The following is a 14,242-nucleotide window of genomic DNA, read 5'->3' as shown; positions in this document are numbered from 1 at the left end:
TTTGTGGTGAGCCGACTATCGCAACATTTTTCTGAACCCGCAGATAAGAACTGGATCACGGTCAAACATGTCTTGCGTTATCTCAGAGGTACAACCGACGGACAGCTCTGTTTCAGAAAGAGCAGTGAGGGTCTAGGCCTTCGAGCTTACAGTGATGCAGATTGGGCATCACACGCTACTGACGGATGCAGTACCACGGGGTATTGTGTGAGTATGTGTGATGACAGTGCACTGGTCTCATGAAGGACCAAGAAACAACAAACAGTAGCACTATCTTAGTTTGAGGCAGAATACATGACTTTAGCCTTAACAATACAGGAGTGTATATATTTGGAACAACTATTGAAAGGTATTGATGACTATGTGTGCACGAAAACTGTCATTCATGAGGACAATCAAGGGGCTAGCGCACTTGTGAGGAACCCTGTTTCCAGGCAGAGGTGTAAACATGTGGACATCAAATATCATTTCATTAGATCCATCATAAAAGATGAGAAGATGATACTTGATTCCTGTTCCACAAATGACATGGCAGCAGATGTTATGACCAAGCATGTGACCAAATCTAAATTGTAGAAATTTACAGGGGTCATATTTGGCATATAAATATTCGACATTCAAATGTCATGTCATTTGTTTTTCTTGATATGTCTTTGTGAAAGTTGTACAGTTTATTATAAGTTATTCATAAGTGGGAATGTTGAGTGTTATTGTATGACTGCTTATTTCTGTAATGTGCTTATTTGCCACAAGGGGTGCTGTCGCTGACAGATGATGTTAACGTGCGATGTTCAGCAGGTGTTCACGCCTTATTTCTCTCTCTCTGCTTTTGGCTCTTGTGAGGAGCAGTTCGTGGGCGTTGCTGGAATAAACTACGCCACTTGGCAAAAGAGAGAAGTTGTCTGCATATCAGAATTATTCGTCTGCTGCGACTTGGCATTAAGGTATAATCCTAGGATGCGACATAACCGTGGATTTTATCAATGGCAAAATGGTTCATTCGTGCAGATTTATTAAGAGTCGCCCTTTGTTTTTCATTCATACAGAAGAAACGGACAATTTTAAAAAGATATTGTAGAAATGAGAAACAAAATGTACTGTTCTAAAATATGATAATATGTTGGGTTTGTTTCTCTGAATATACTTTTTTTTTGTTTATTATTTTGTGTGTTGTTTCCAGCAGCCAATCACATCACAGCGAGGAATGTCCTGACTGACTTCCGGTTTTCACTCCGGTGTCGGTACCAGATGGGGACGGGTTGCTCGATGTGTTCGGGTTGTGGACGGGGTCCTTCGGAAGCCTGCTGATGACGTCAGGCGTTATAATATATTGATGTATTATATTTCTTTGACTGCATGTTTGTCACCCCTGTGTGTTACATTTGTGTGTTCTGAGTTACTAAATAAAAACAATTAGAAAATAATAAAGTATATTTACATCATAGTCTGTGTGCCTGTCGAAGAAGTCACGTCAATTGTCGGAGGGAAAACTTGGAAATACTAGATTGAGAAATATTTCACACTATATGCAGACATTATATTCATACAATCTTGCAGCCCGAGTGAACCACGGCAATGTTGCAAGTTCGGGAGGAGAAACTTATACGTCCCACTGCTGTTCCAGCAGCGGCTTCTCGAGGCATAGGCGGAAGTGACGTAAAGCTGACCAGCCATCGTGGCGGTCATGCAGTTATTTTGTTTTATTTTTTTATCACCCAAATTAAAATATGATATAACAGATATTAAAATAGAACAACCGGGGGTAAAATCAAACACAGAGGCAAAGAAATATATTTGAAAAATACGTGTTTGAAGCATGACGTCATTAGCAAGCGCGCAGCCTCCGAAGGACCTCGACCACATCCACCGACCCGTCCACACGGGAACAAAAACAACCTCCGCTAAATTCTTCTGATTTAGTGTGGAACTGACTGTAATTTTCTCATAGGATGTCCAGTGCTACTCTAAAGGACGTCGACATAATTAATTAAGTCTTTGTGTCCCGATAACCTCATTTCGTCACGCGTTGATGCTTTTCGGCGTAGTTAGCTTAGCTTGTTAGCTAGCTAGCCGCTAACGAAAAGAGGCACATGACTCATCGCCAAGCAGAGATCAAGTGCGGATTTTTGGGAATTATCATTTGAAAATGTGTGCAAGAACGACACCCAAGTACAAAGAGGAACTTTGTGAAATAAAAGAAGAGAACGTGCAACATCTTCAACTGCTGGACGAAGTTTGCAACCAGCCTAGTGTTGTGCCACTCAAAGCAGGTTTGTACACCAGTGGGTTGATCTGAATCAGAATGACTTGACCAAACTAAATGGGTGTTCGTCTTTTTGTGTCCTGCAGACGTTAGTGAAAAATATTTCTGTTCTGTGAAAGAGGAGCCAGACTTGACTCACATCAAAAAGGAGGAGGAGGAGGAGATTAACCAGTCACCAGTGAACTTTGTCCCGATAAAGACTGAAGATGAAAAAAAGGATGAGAATGAGGACAAAAGAGGGGCGGGGCCTCCAAGCAGCAGCTCAAGTCATCACGTGACAACAGAAGGTGATGAAGACCACTGGGGGCCATCACAAGTACATAATGAGGACACATTATCAGACGACGATGATGATGACGATGATAATGATGATGATGGGCAAGCCAAAACTGAAACGGCATGTCACACTGACTCATTAACCTCAAAGTTGTCTTTAAAACGGCACACAAGAAACCACGGTAAAGAAAAACCTCTCTTTTGCTCAATTTGTGGCAAAACTTTCTCTCGAAAGTTTCATTTGACAATTCACACAAGAACACACAGTGGAGAAAAACCTTTTTGCTGCTCAGTTTGTGGCAAAAGCTTTTCTTTAAAGTCAAATTTAAAAACACATACACGATTACACGCTGGAGAAAAACCTTTCTCCTGCTCAGTTTGTGGCAAAAGCTTTTCTGGAAAGTCAACTTTGACAAGTCACATAAAAACACACACTGGAGAAAAAAACTTTTCCTGCTCAGTTTGTGGCAAGAGTTTCTCTCAAAAGTCGAATTTAACAAGCCACACAAGAACACACAGTGGCGAAAAACCTTTTTCCTGCTCAATTTGTGGAAAATGCTTCTCTGTTAAGTCAAATTTCACAAAACACACAAGAACACATAGTGGAGAAAAACTTTTTTTACTGCTCAGTTTGTGGCAAATGTTTCTCTGATAAGTCAAGTTTAACAAAACACACAAGAACACATAGTGGAGAAAAACCTTTTTCATGCTCAGTTTGTGGCAAGAGTTTCTCTCAAAAGTCAAATTTAAGAAAACATATAAGAACACACACTGGAGAAAAACCTTTTTCCTGCTCAGTTTGTGGCAAAAGCTTCTCTGTAAAGTCAAGTTTACAAAGCCACACAAGAAGACACAATGGAGAAAAACCTTTTTCCTGCTCAATTTGTGGAAAATGCTTCTCTGTAAAGTCAACGTTAACAAGCCACACAAAAACACACAGTGGAGAAAAACCCTTTTCCTGCTCAGTTTGTGGCAAGAGTTTCTCTCAAAAGTCGAATTTATGAAAACATAGAAGAACACACACTGGAGAAAACCCTTTTTCCTGCTTGGTTTGTGGTAAAAGCTTTTCTATAAAGGCAAGTTTAACAAACCACACAAGAAAGCACAATGGAGACAAGCCATTCTGTTGCAGCGTTTGTGCTAAAACATTTTCCACGAAACATAGTGCTGAGAGACACAATTGTGTTGGTGACAAAAGCAGCGATGCTTGAAGATTAAAAAAATGACAAAAAAAACTGAAGGAACCGACTCTTTGTGGTAAGATGTAAATGTGATTTTGAATGAAATATGATTAATTGAATTTTGCAAATCTCTTTTATTGACTTTAAGCCAATGTGATCCATGCCAGAAGAAGCAATGTGTCTGAGTGATGATGATTTTTTTTGTGTTTACATTAAACATGTAAATAAAATTAATTGCCTTTGCCTGGAACAACATTTGTTAACGTTTTGCTTTTCAGTTGTCTTTTTAATCGTACTTAATGGAAAAGGTGTGAGAAGAAACGGTGCTTATGAAATCGGTGCCTTCCACAATCATCAATAAAATCACTTGTTCCACTTGCTCAACTGGCCTTCATTACGCTGTGTGAAAAGGTGAAAAACTGATCGATAAGTTGAACTATAAAAAGAACCAGACCGAGAAAGGCAAATCGACTCAGTTTCTCTCAAAGGTTTTGGTATGTCAGGAGTTGGCAACTTGATAGCGACTGGAGTCAGCGCTGGTTTTCTCGCTGTGTTTGGCTGGCTCGTATATGTATGGTCCATTGAACAAAACTCAAACTCTTCAAATATCCCCTCACATGCATGGAATATTATGCTTTGTGAATAAATTTCTGACTGGTTAAATACACTTTCTAGGTTGAGCTCTATCAATTTTGTCAAATATACCAAATATTTTTTTCATGCTATATTATATTTTTTTGTACTTTGGATGGTTTATATAATGTCAGGTTTGAAATGCCCTGACATCGTTTTAAGACCGAAATAACTTACTAAAGACGGCTGAAAACCAAAACAAACCAGGTAAAGCTTTCGTTTTGCACCATTCGCGAATGGGAGAGGGCCAGCGGCAAACAGGCGTCTTGCCAGTTCAATCCCGCTTCTGCCTGGCTCCTCCCTGCAGCCTGTTTTTAGTTGTCTTTTTAATCGCACCGAATGGAAAAGGTGTGAGAAGAAACGGTGCTTATGAAATCGGTCCCTTCCACAGTCATCAATAAAATCACTTGTTCAACTGGCCTTTTTTCTGAGCCTTTGTGTTAGTAGAGTCATTTCAAAGTCTAATATCGAAAACAGTGTCAGTGTGAAAATGTGAAAAGGTCGGTTTCTGTTTGCCAAACTTACATTTATGTATAAAAACCTAGCCCTAAGTATGAGCAAATAAATTATGAAAACGCATCTTCCGCACCACTTTTCTAAAAGAATCAGAAAACAACATTTTCCCACTTTAAAGAAAAGTCTTTGTAAAGAAATAAACTGACAAATTTATTGAAGTCCTTCCAAAATGTCCTTGAGTATGAGCCGATCCAAAACGGGTGTTGAACTGTCTCTGCGTGGGTTCCACAAAAAGAGCAACTCTTCCGGCTTCTCTCTCCTCTTGGGTATAAAACACAATTTTACGCTGACGATGCAAACTGTGCTACAATTATTAACCAATCAGGAGTCGGACACTAGGGCTGATTCTGATTGGCTGTTTACTGTCCAATCGGATTTTACAACAGTGCGCCGTCCGGGAAGACTCAAAAACAGTCGAAAGAAGGGTCTTCTGCAATTTTATGTTGCTCTTATTGTTTTTGTAAGAATTAAAAAAAATTGTTTCCAAAAATCATTGTTTGGTTCAATAATATTGTCCCTTGAGTTCGATATGCTTGTATAAACATTTTTTTGTTTGTTTTATTTTTTTTTAATAAACCGTCACCACTCGGAGTTGTACTTTTGCGTCTTCGTCGTTAGATGGCGCCATGGTACTTTTTTTCTTAAATAAATTTGAAAATATCGATACGCAAACAACTTTGGCACATATTGAATACAAAAACTGCATCGTTGAACAACAAAAATTAGGAGAGGAAGAAAAAAAAGAACAACGTGAGGATGTCGTCCATTAAAGTTGAAGTATAGTTAGTGGAGAGAAGGACATGGACTTTTTGGGAACAATTTAATTTCACTTGCAAAACATTTTATCCATTGAGGTAAATACCTCAAGGCGAAGCCTGACAAAGGCGCTGTCCGGCCGAAGCCGTTAGCGGAGGGTGGACTCTTAAAACGCTGACAATGATAGGAGTTTTCGACAAGGTGTTAATTGGGGCCGTCAATAAGCAATCAATCCATACAAATACTAAAGGTATGAATTATAAGGGGATCTAAATTGAGGCAAATATCATTACTTACACCCGAAGCGGGGAACAATAACGGAAAACGCTGGCGGACACAATCACACCAGGAAAGAAAAACGATGATTAAACGATGATTGCCATGGCTGAGGGAGACAGGGATAACATCCACTTCCTCGCTGAGATTATTACCCACATCATAAGACTGGGAAGTTACTTACCACTCTGGACAGGAGTAATGGTCCCTCTCTTCCGGAGTACCAGCATCACTGCAAGTTCGGCAGCTGTTGAAGCAGAGTTTAAAAACATAAAAAATGGGCTTTTCAAGCATGAAAGCCTTCCCATTCGTGTCGACCGTTTCGTTGCTCATCATCATGCCTTCATTGAGGGAAACGTGGATTTCTGCTGCAAAACAAAAAAGCTGATGTAGGTCATGTCTTAAGACCTGACGATGCCTCTACTACTTCTCATACTGAGGAAAAAATATATTAAAAAATTATGTTGACCTCTGTGATGAGTCTGATGTTGCTACAGTATTCATACTACTGAAGTTGAGAAATGGAGAGGCTTAGTGGATTGACACCGACCTTGGTATGAGTTGAACAGAAGTTGCCCTGCTTGAAATTCCCAGAAGTCTGATGCTGACAGTTTACTTTTAGAGCAGTCATATCATCTCGAAGAGGATTCTCTCGGACATTATGTGGCATATTGCAGGAGGGCTGCTTTTGACTGGGAGATGCACAATGACCTGGAAAGTAGAGTGAAAGCAGCATCAGAAAAGACAAAGAGCTTCACAAAGCAGTGATTGCTTAATTGTTGAAATGTAAATAGTTTGGGGTTTTGTTTGTTGCTGTTTTCTTTACACATAAAGCTATCGTTTCACCCAAGGTTTCTCTGCAGGCTCTCATCAATTACACACGGACTGTTTTTATATTAATTCAGTTGTTCTCAAATGAGGGAATGCTTCATCGAGGGGTGTCTTTAAGTTGTTTTTATTTCAAAAAGTTCAACGGATATGTTTCAGCCTCACGTCTACTATAATTTTAAGAAATAATCACATAGCTTTAATGACTACTGATGAAATAAATGAATGAGCAGTAGAACAACACTATTAAAAGAAATAAGACCGAATTTAAAGTAATTTACAGCAGTGAAAACAGGAAGGTTTTAAGATTACTGTATGCTCGCAAAAAAGCTACAACAGTGAGTGTGACCTGTTTACCTGAAGTTCGTCCGGCAACAGTTGCTTTCCAGGATCATGAAGAATGTAAAATGCGCAAAAACATACAAAACATCGGTTCATTCCAGGAACTAGTTTATAACCTGGAATTAATAACAAATACGAGTGATTCAAGTGATTGACTGAACGCGGTAGCGCGATACCGAGCTCCTTGTTCGACAGCAAAACAAAACAAACTGACGCTGGCGCGTTCCTGTTTGTGACGTCACCGCGTGAATTAAAACGTGTAATATCTTTCGAACCGGAGCAGCACAAACGAAAATTTTAACAGCACAAACGGGCACAAACGTAGCACAAACGAATGGCACCATTCCCAAGTCAATCGGATGAAAATGGGGGGCTGGGTGACGTCACCACTCGAAATTAAAACGTGTAATATCTCTGGAACGGAAGCAGCACAAACGAAAATTTTAACAGCACAAACGGGCACAAACGTAGCACAAACGAATGGCACCATTCCCGAGTCAATCGGATGAAAATGGGGGGCTGGGTGACGTCACCACTCGAAATTAAAACGTGTAATATCTTTCGAACCGGAGCAGCACAAACGAAAATTTTAACAGCACAAACGGGCACAAACGCAGCACAAACGAAACAAACTATTTCCCCCTATTTTTGCAACAAATGGCGGGCCAACTTCACGCAGGTTCGTTACCTGCTCGATACCAGGGTCTTCTGCATTCTAAGATGCTGCTCTTATTGTTTTTGTAATAATTAAAAAAAAAATGTTCCCAAATATCATTGTTTGGTTCAATAATATTGTCTCTTGAGTTCTATATGCTTCTATAAACATTTTTTTTGTTTGTTTGTTTGTTTTATTTTTAATAAGCAAACGTCACCACTCGGAGTTGTACATTTGCGTCTTTGTTGTTAGATAGCGCCATGGTACTTTTTTTCTGAAATAAATTTGAAAATATCAATATGCAAACAACTTTGGCACATATTGAATACAAAAACTGCATCGAAAAGAACAATGTGAGGATGTTGTCCATTCAAGTTGAAGTATAGTTAGTGGAGAGAAGGACATGGACTTTTTGGGAACACTTTAATTTCACTTGCAAAATATTTTATCCATTGAGGTAAATACCTCAAGGTGAAGCCCCACATCAACAGTTTGATGAATCACCTCAAGTTATACAAAAAAAAAATCATTGCATGTCATGATGAACAAAAATGCTCAGACACTATTTTTAACGGAACATTTTGCTCTTCCTGATCTAGATCCTTTAGATTGAGATTACTACATTGTTTATTCAATTATTTTAATATGTAAAAATTTGCAAATATGTTTAAATACTTTTTATTTCAATCTTGAGTATTTGTCAACATATTTGTTCATTTATATGTGCCCAAATATTTATTGAATTAATTTGATTTCAGAATTTTTTTATCTTCAATTTGTTCAATATTGAGTAAATGTTTCTATTTTATTATTACTTTAATTTACTCTGTATGTGGTTGCAAATTTTAAATTGAAATGCTTCACTCTTTTATTATTTAAATGTTAGTGTTTAAAAATATTTTAGCATTTATTTAAGTACCTAAATATTTCATTTCAGTATTCAGACGCGCAGCAACAGCAGCAGCACCGAACTGCGTGATGCGGATCATCTCCCTCGTGGTGACAAATAAACGCTGACTCCAGTCGCCATCAGATTGCCAACTTCTAACATTCCAAAACCCAAGAGAGAAACTGAGATGATTTGGATTCCTCTTTCTGGTTCTTTTTATCATTCAACTTCTAGTTCAGTTTTTCACCTTTTCACACAGCGTAATGAAGGCCAGTTGAGCAAGTGGAACAAGTGATTTTATTGATGATTGTGGAAGGCAACGATTTCATAAGCACCGTTTCCTCAAACACCTTTTCCATTAAGTACGATTAAAAAGACAACTGAAAAGCATAATGTTAAAAAATGTTATTCCAGGCAAAGGCAATTAATTTTATTTATCATGTTTGATATAAAAACAAAAAAAGATCATCATCACTCAGACACAATGGTTTTTCTGGCACTGATCACATTTGCTAAATTTATTTTATCATATTTCATTCAAAATCACATGTACATCTTAGGGAGGCACGGTGGCCTAATGGTTAGCACGATGGCCTCACAGTGAGAGACATCAGCGGGCGTGGGTTCGATCCCGGCTCCGGCCATCCTGTGTGGAGTTTGCATGTTCTCCTCGTGCTTGCGTGGGTTTCCTCTGGGTACTCCGGTTTCCTCCCACATTCCAAAAACATGCATGGCAGGCCGATTGAACACTCTAAATTGCCCCTACGTATGAGTGTGAGCGCGGATGGTTGTTCGTGTCTGTGTGCCCTGCAATTGGCTGGCAACCAGTTCAGGGTGTCCCCCGCCTACTGCCCGAAGGTAGCTGGTATAGTCTCCAGCGACCCTAGTGAGGAAAAGCGGTACAGAAGATGGATGGATGGATTTACATCTTACCACAAAGTCGGTTCCTTCAGTTTGTTTTTGTCTTTTTTTAAGCTTCAAGGATTGCTGCAATTCTCACCAACACAATTGTGTCTCTCAGCACCCTTTTTGGAAAATAATTTTTTAGCACAAACGCTTCAACTGAATGGCTTGTCTCCAGTGTGCTTTCTTGTGTGGCTTGTTAAACTTGCCTTTATAGAAAAGTTTTCACCACAAACTGAGCAGGAAAAAGGTGTGTTCTTGAGTGCAGTTTTAAAGAGAACTTTGAAGTTAATGATTTCCCACAGTGAGAACATACCCAACTGTCAGTGTGACATGCCCTTTCACCTTTGGCTTGCCCATCATCATCATCATCGTCATGAGCGTCTGATAATGTGTCCTCATTTTGTGCTTGTGATGGCCCCCAGTGGTCTTCATCACCTTCTGTTGTCACGTGATGACTTGAGCTGATGCTTGTAGGCTCCGCCCCTCTCTTGTCCTCACTCTCATCCTTGTTTTCATCTTCAGTCTTTATAGGGAGAACGTTCACTGGTGACTTGTTGATCTCCTCCTCCTCCTCCTCCTTTTTGATGCGAGTCAAGTTTGGCTCCTCTTTCACAGAACGGAGATCGTATTCACTGACGTCTGTCGGACACAAAAAGACAAATTTGGTTTGGTCAAGTCGAACCTCAAGCGGTGACTTTGTCTTATATTGTTTCTACCGTGCTTCCTTGACTTGTGCCTGCCGCACACGGAGCAATGCGTGCGACCCCAACTTGGACCGGACCATGGGGACACTTCACAAAATTAAGTCCTACGATGTAAACCCCCTTTTGATGCCCAATTTCATTTCTGACATAGTCACAGACGTTTCTAGAAGCGAGCTGAAGTTAGTACACACAGGCTATTGTGCGCGTCTGATGGAACACCTGTTGTGGGACCCTAACATATTGATGGGGCCACTGGGGCCCATCGCAACATAATGTCATAGATAAAATAGGAATCCTTCAAGTAAAATAAAAGTATTTCTTTTTGCATTAAGAGATAGAACTAAATGCTCCTGGGCTTGTTGGGAGAAAAGGGGGTTGTGACGTTCTCCCTTTTTAAGCCCATCGTAAGCCAAAGATGCAGATGCATTCCTTGCAGCATGCGCTTGTTCACCGATGAGATCCGTGCAACCTTGGATGGATGCATTCAATGTATTTTAATTGTTCGGATGAGGTGAAACTACGCACATGTGCACAAAACAGTGCAGGGCCACACAAGGTTCTTTGACTCTCACCTGACCAAGACAGTACAAAGTTCATCAATAAATAAGACCAATACGTACTTGATTATTTTAAAAAAACTAAATATTTTGTGTTTTAGCCACTAGAATTCATCAACCGCCATTGATGTTTTCGCCGCAGTGTGTACATTTTTTAGAGTCAGGCAGCATTCCTTTCGTAAGGAATTGCTTGAAAAAGATATAAAAACCAGTAAAATGTTAAATAATCAGTTCACATTTTATACTGGGAAAAACATGGAGTTCACCCCCCACTATTGGTTATTCTTTGGCAAACATTTTCTGCACTGATTTTATTTGGCATCAACAAATGTTCAGCAAACCGACAAGTCAAAAGCAAAAATTAAAAATAAAACGGCAATAACCTTGAACGATTTCCCCAAACAACTCAATGTTGTGATGCATATTTCTAATGAAAGAAAGTCGTTCTATACAAAGCAAATGCGAGTAAGACGTGTACAAACCTGCTTTGTGTGGCACAACACGAAGCTGCTTGCAACCTTCGCCCAGCAGTTGTAGATGTTGCTCGTTCTCTTCTTTTATTCCACAAAGTTCCTCTTTGTACTTGGGTGTCGTTCTAGCACACATTTTCAAATGATAATCCCAAAAAATCCGCACTTGATCTCTGCTCGGCGATGAGTCATGTGCCTCTTTTTGTTAGCGTTTAGATAGCAAGCTACGCTAGTTTTGTTCTGAGACGTGCTAAAGACTGCTAATATGGCACAATGTTTGCAAAGTATGCAAATTATTTAAGTTAAAAGTTAAAATAGTTAAAATATTTAACAGAGTTAATTTTTTTTTGATTAATCATGTGAGTTAATGCTTTAATTTTCACAGCCCCAATATATATATATATATATATATATATATATATATATATATATATATATATATATATATATATATATATATATAATATATATATATATATATATATATATATAAATATATATATATATATATATATATATATATATATATATAAATATATATATATAAATATATATATATATATATATATATATATATATATATATATATATATATATATATATATATATATATATATATAATATATATATATATATATATATATATATATACCGTATTTTTACGCCCAAAAGATGCGCCGTATCAAAGGGTGCATTACCAGTTGAGGTGTGGTGGTCGGGTTTAGGGGGGCTCGGGCGAGATGTTTATTGTTTACAGTTCTCCGCCAGTTCCAGCCAGGCACGCCTCCGGCTTGAGAGGGCGTCGGCTCCTGTGCACCTGCTGCTCATCAGCAGTAATCAACACCAGGATAAAACCCAGCCTCGCCAGGAGCCAGACGCCGGATTATCCCGTTTCCTACGTGGTATTGGCTCATGTCCCTGCACGCTGCAAGTTCGCCCAATCGTCTCGTCGCTCGTTCCCGTCTGACTTCTGTGTCTTCTTGTTCTCCCTCCAGCCGTCCAGTGCCCGTCCGAACCCGAGCTGCCCGTGCCCATATCCGCGTTCCTGATCAGCGTTCGCCTCGCCTGCGCTCCCCCCACCACGCCACTCGCCTGCCTCTTCCGCGCCGCTTCTCCGCCAGCCCGCCTCCCGCTTCCAGCGCTCGCCGTCTCCCCGCCTGCCAGCCGATCGCCGTTCCCGCGATCGCTCCCGACCCGCCGCGTCGCTCCACACCCAGCTCTCCGGTGCCGGCTCCCGATCGTGCTGCTCCCTCACCTCCTCATTCAATAAATCCTATTCACATCACCCCGATCGCTCTTGGGTCCTTTTTCCCCAGCTCACGGTTCCCCGAACCGCAACATGAGGGTGCTATTTCTGTATTTCATACATAGATAGAACGCACCGTATCATTGGCCGCAAACAGAACCAAGCAACCAAGCAATCGCGCTAGCTCCTCAGTCACGCTAGCGTGTTTTTAAAATGGCAGCGGGAGTTCTGTGGTATTTTATTTTAGCTTTTAACAACGTGCAGAAGTTGTCCTTATCCAAAAATGCACCAAGTCCTTGTCTTCTGTATCCGCTATTCTCCACCAAACACGAGAGTCATTATCAGTCTGCCTCGCCGTCTCGCTGCCGCGTAGCCCCTCAGATGGGATGCCGACACAATGCCGGTGTGAGCAAGTCACTAATCAACTAACAATGTGTCGTCACGGTGTTACATCAAAACTAAAACTATCACCCCGAATAAACTGAATAGCGTAATAGTGTAGGCCCAGTAAAATTCTGCCTCCCAGCCTACCATACAATACCTTAGTTAACATGTATGCACACTAAAACAGAAGATAGCATGGCTAGCATGGCTAGCTGTTTTTAAAAAGGCAACAGGAGCAAAACTGAGTTTGGTTGTATTTTATTGAACTATTCGCTTCCGGTTCCGGCGCCGCGCGAGTGGCTGCCTGTTTACAGCAGCGTGGCTCACTATTGAGCCTTTTTCGTGTTTTTTCCCTTTACCCTTTTTTATTTTATTTTTACCTCACCTCAGCAATGGACATCCAACTTGCGGTGGTTTTACTGCTGTTGGGGGCTGTTTTTTGCGCGATCGTGTCCGGAGACGAAACTCGGAGCTACGGATCGATCGTGTACACAAGAGATCAGCTGTTAACACTCCGTGCTAACCCCGCGTGGGCTCCCGGAGCGAGACCCGATATCCCCCGCGAGCTGAGGAGGAAGAGACGGGGATGTCGTGCGGGGGCTAAACGCCAGGCAAGGAGGAGACGATACCACCCCGTCCTCCCGTCCGTTATCATGGGGAATGTTCGATCCCTCCCCAACAAAATGGACGAGCTAACAGCGCGAACCCGGCACGAGAGGATTTTCCGGGAGGCTAGCTTGCTGGTGTTCACGGAGTCGTGGCTAACAGAGCTAACGCCGGACGCCGTCGTGGAATTGGACGGCTTCCAAATACTACGCGCGGACAGGACACTGGAGAGCGGTAAGAGAAAAGGGGGAGGGCTGGCTGTGTTTGTTAATGATAGATGGTGTAACCCTGGGCATATAACTGTTAAGGATCAACTTTGCAGTCGGGACATTGAGCTGATAGCTGTTAGCATGCGTCCGGTCTATTTACCGCGAGAGTTCAGTCATGTGATCGCGGTGGCGGCGTACGTGCCTCCCTCTGCTAACGGTGAGACAGCCTGTGATGTACTGAATGCAGCTGTGAGCAGGCTACAAACACAGCACCCAAATGCCTTGTTCCTTATCTCTGGTGACTTCAATCATGCTTCTCCTTCCTCCTCTCTGCCTTCATTCACACAATATGTAACATGCCAAACCAGAGACAATAAAATATTGGACCTCTTCTATGCCAACACCAAGGAGGCGTACACGTCACTGCCCCTCCCCCCGCTGGGCAAAGCTGACAACAACTTGGTTGCTCTCCTGCCTGTGTACAAACCTCTCGTCCGCAGGCAGCCAGCTGTGACACGCACAGTTCAGCGATGGTCCGGAGAAGC

General features: G+C 41.1%; 2 protein-coding genes and 1 pseudogene across 2 annotated transcripts in view; 2 read left to right on the top strand and 1 right to left on the bottom strand.

Moving 5' to 3' along the window:
- The window catches only part of LOC148342055 (uncharacterized), a 458,829-nt gene that overhangs the window by 28,368 nt on the left and 416,219 nt on the right, over positions 1–14,242 (bottom strand). The window lies entirely within an intron of this gene.
- Positions 1–14,242, top strand: part of LOC148342074 (uncharacterized) — a 30,169-nt pseudogene that overhangs the window by 2,574 nt on the left and 13,353 nt on the right.
- LOC148342075 (uncharacterized) overlaps positions 1–14,242 on the top strand; it is a 170,147-nt gene that overhangs the window by 155,142 nt on the left and 763 nt on the right. The window lies entirely within an intron of this gene.

This window comes from Idiotropiscis lumnitzeri, chromosome 2 (assembly GCF_059441095.1).
Source record: "Idiotropiscis lumnitzeri isolate Australia: NSW breed Sydney's pygmy pipehorse chromosome 2, RoL_Ilum_1.0, whole genome shotgun sequence".
Taxonomy (NCBI): Eukaryota; Metazoa; Chordata; class Actinopteri; order Syngnathiformes; family Syngnathidae; genus Idiotropiscis; species Idiotropiscis lumnitzeri.
The sequence above is the reverse complement of the archived record's forward strand: the minus strand, read 5'-3'. Positions and strand labels throughout refer to the sequence as shown.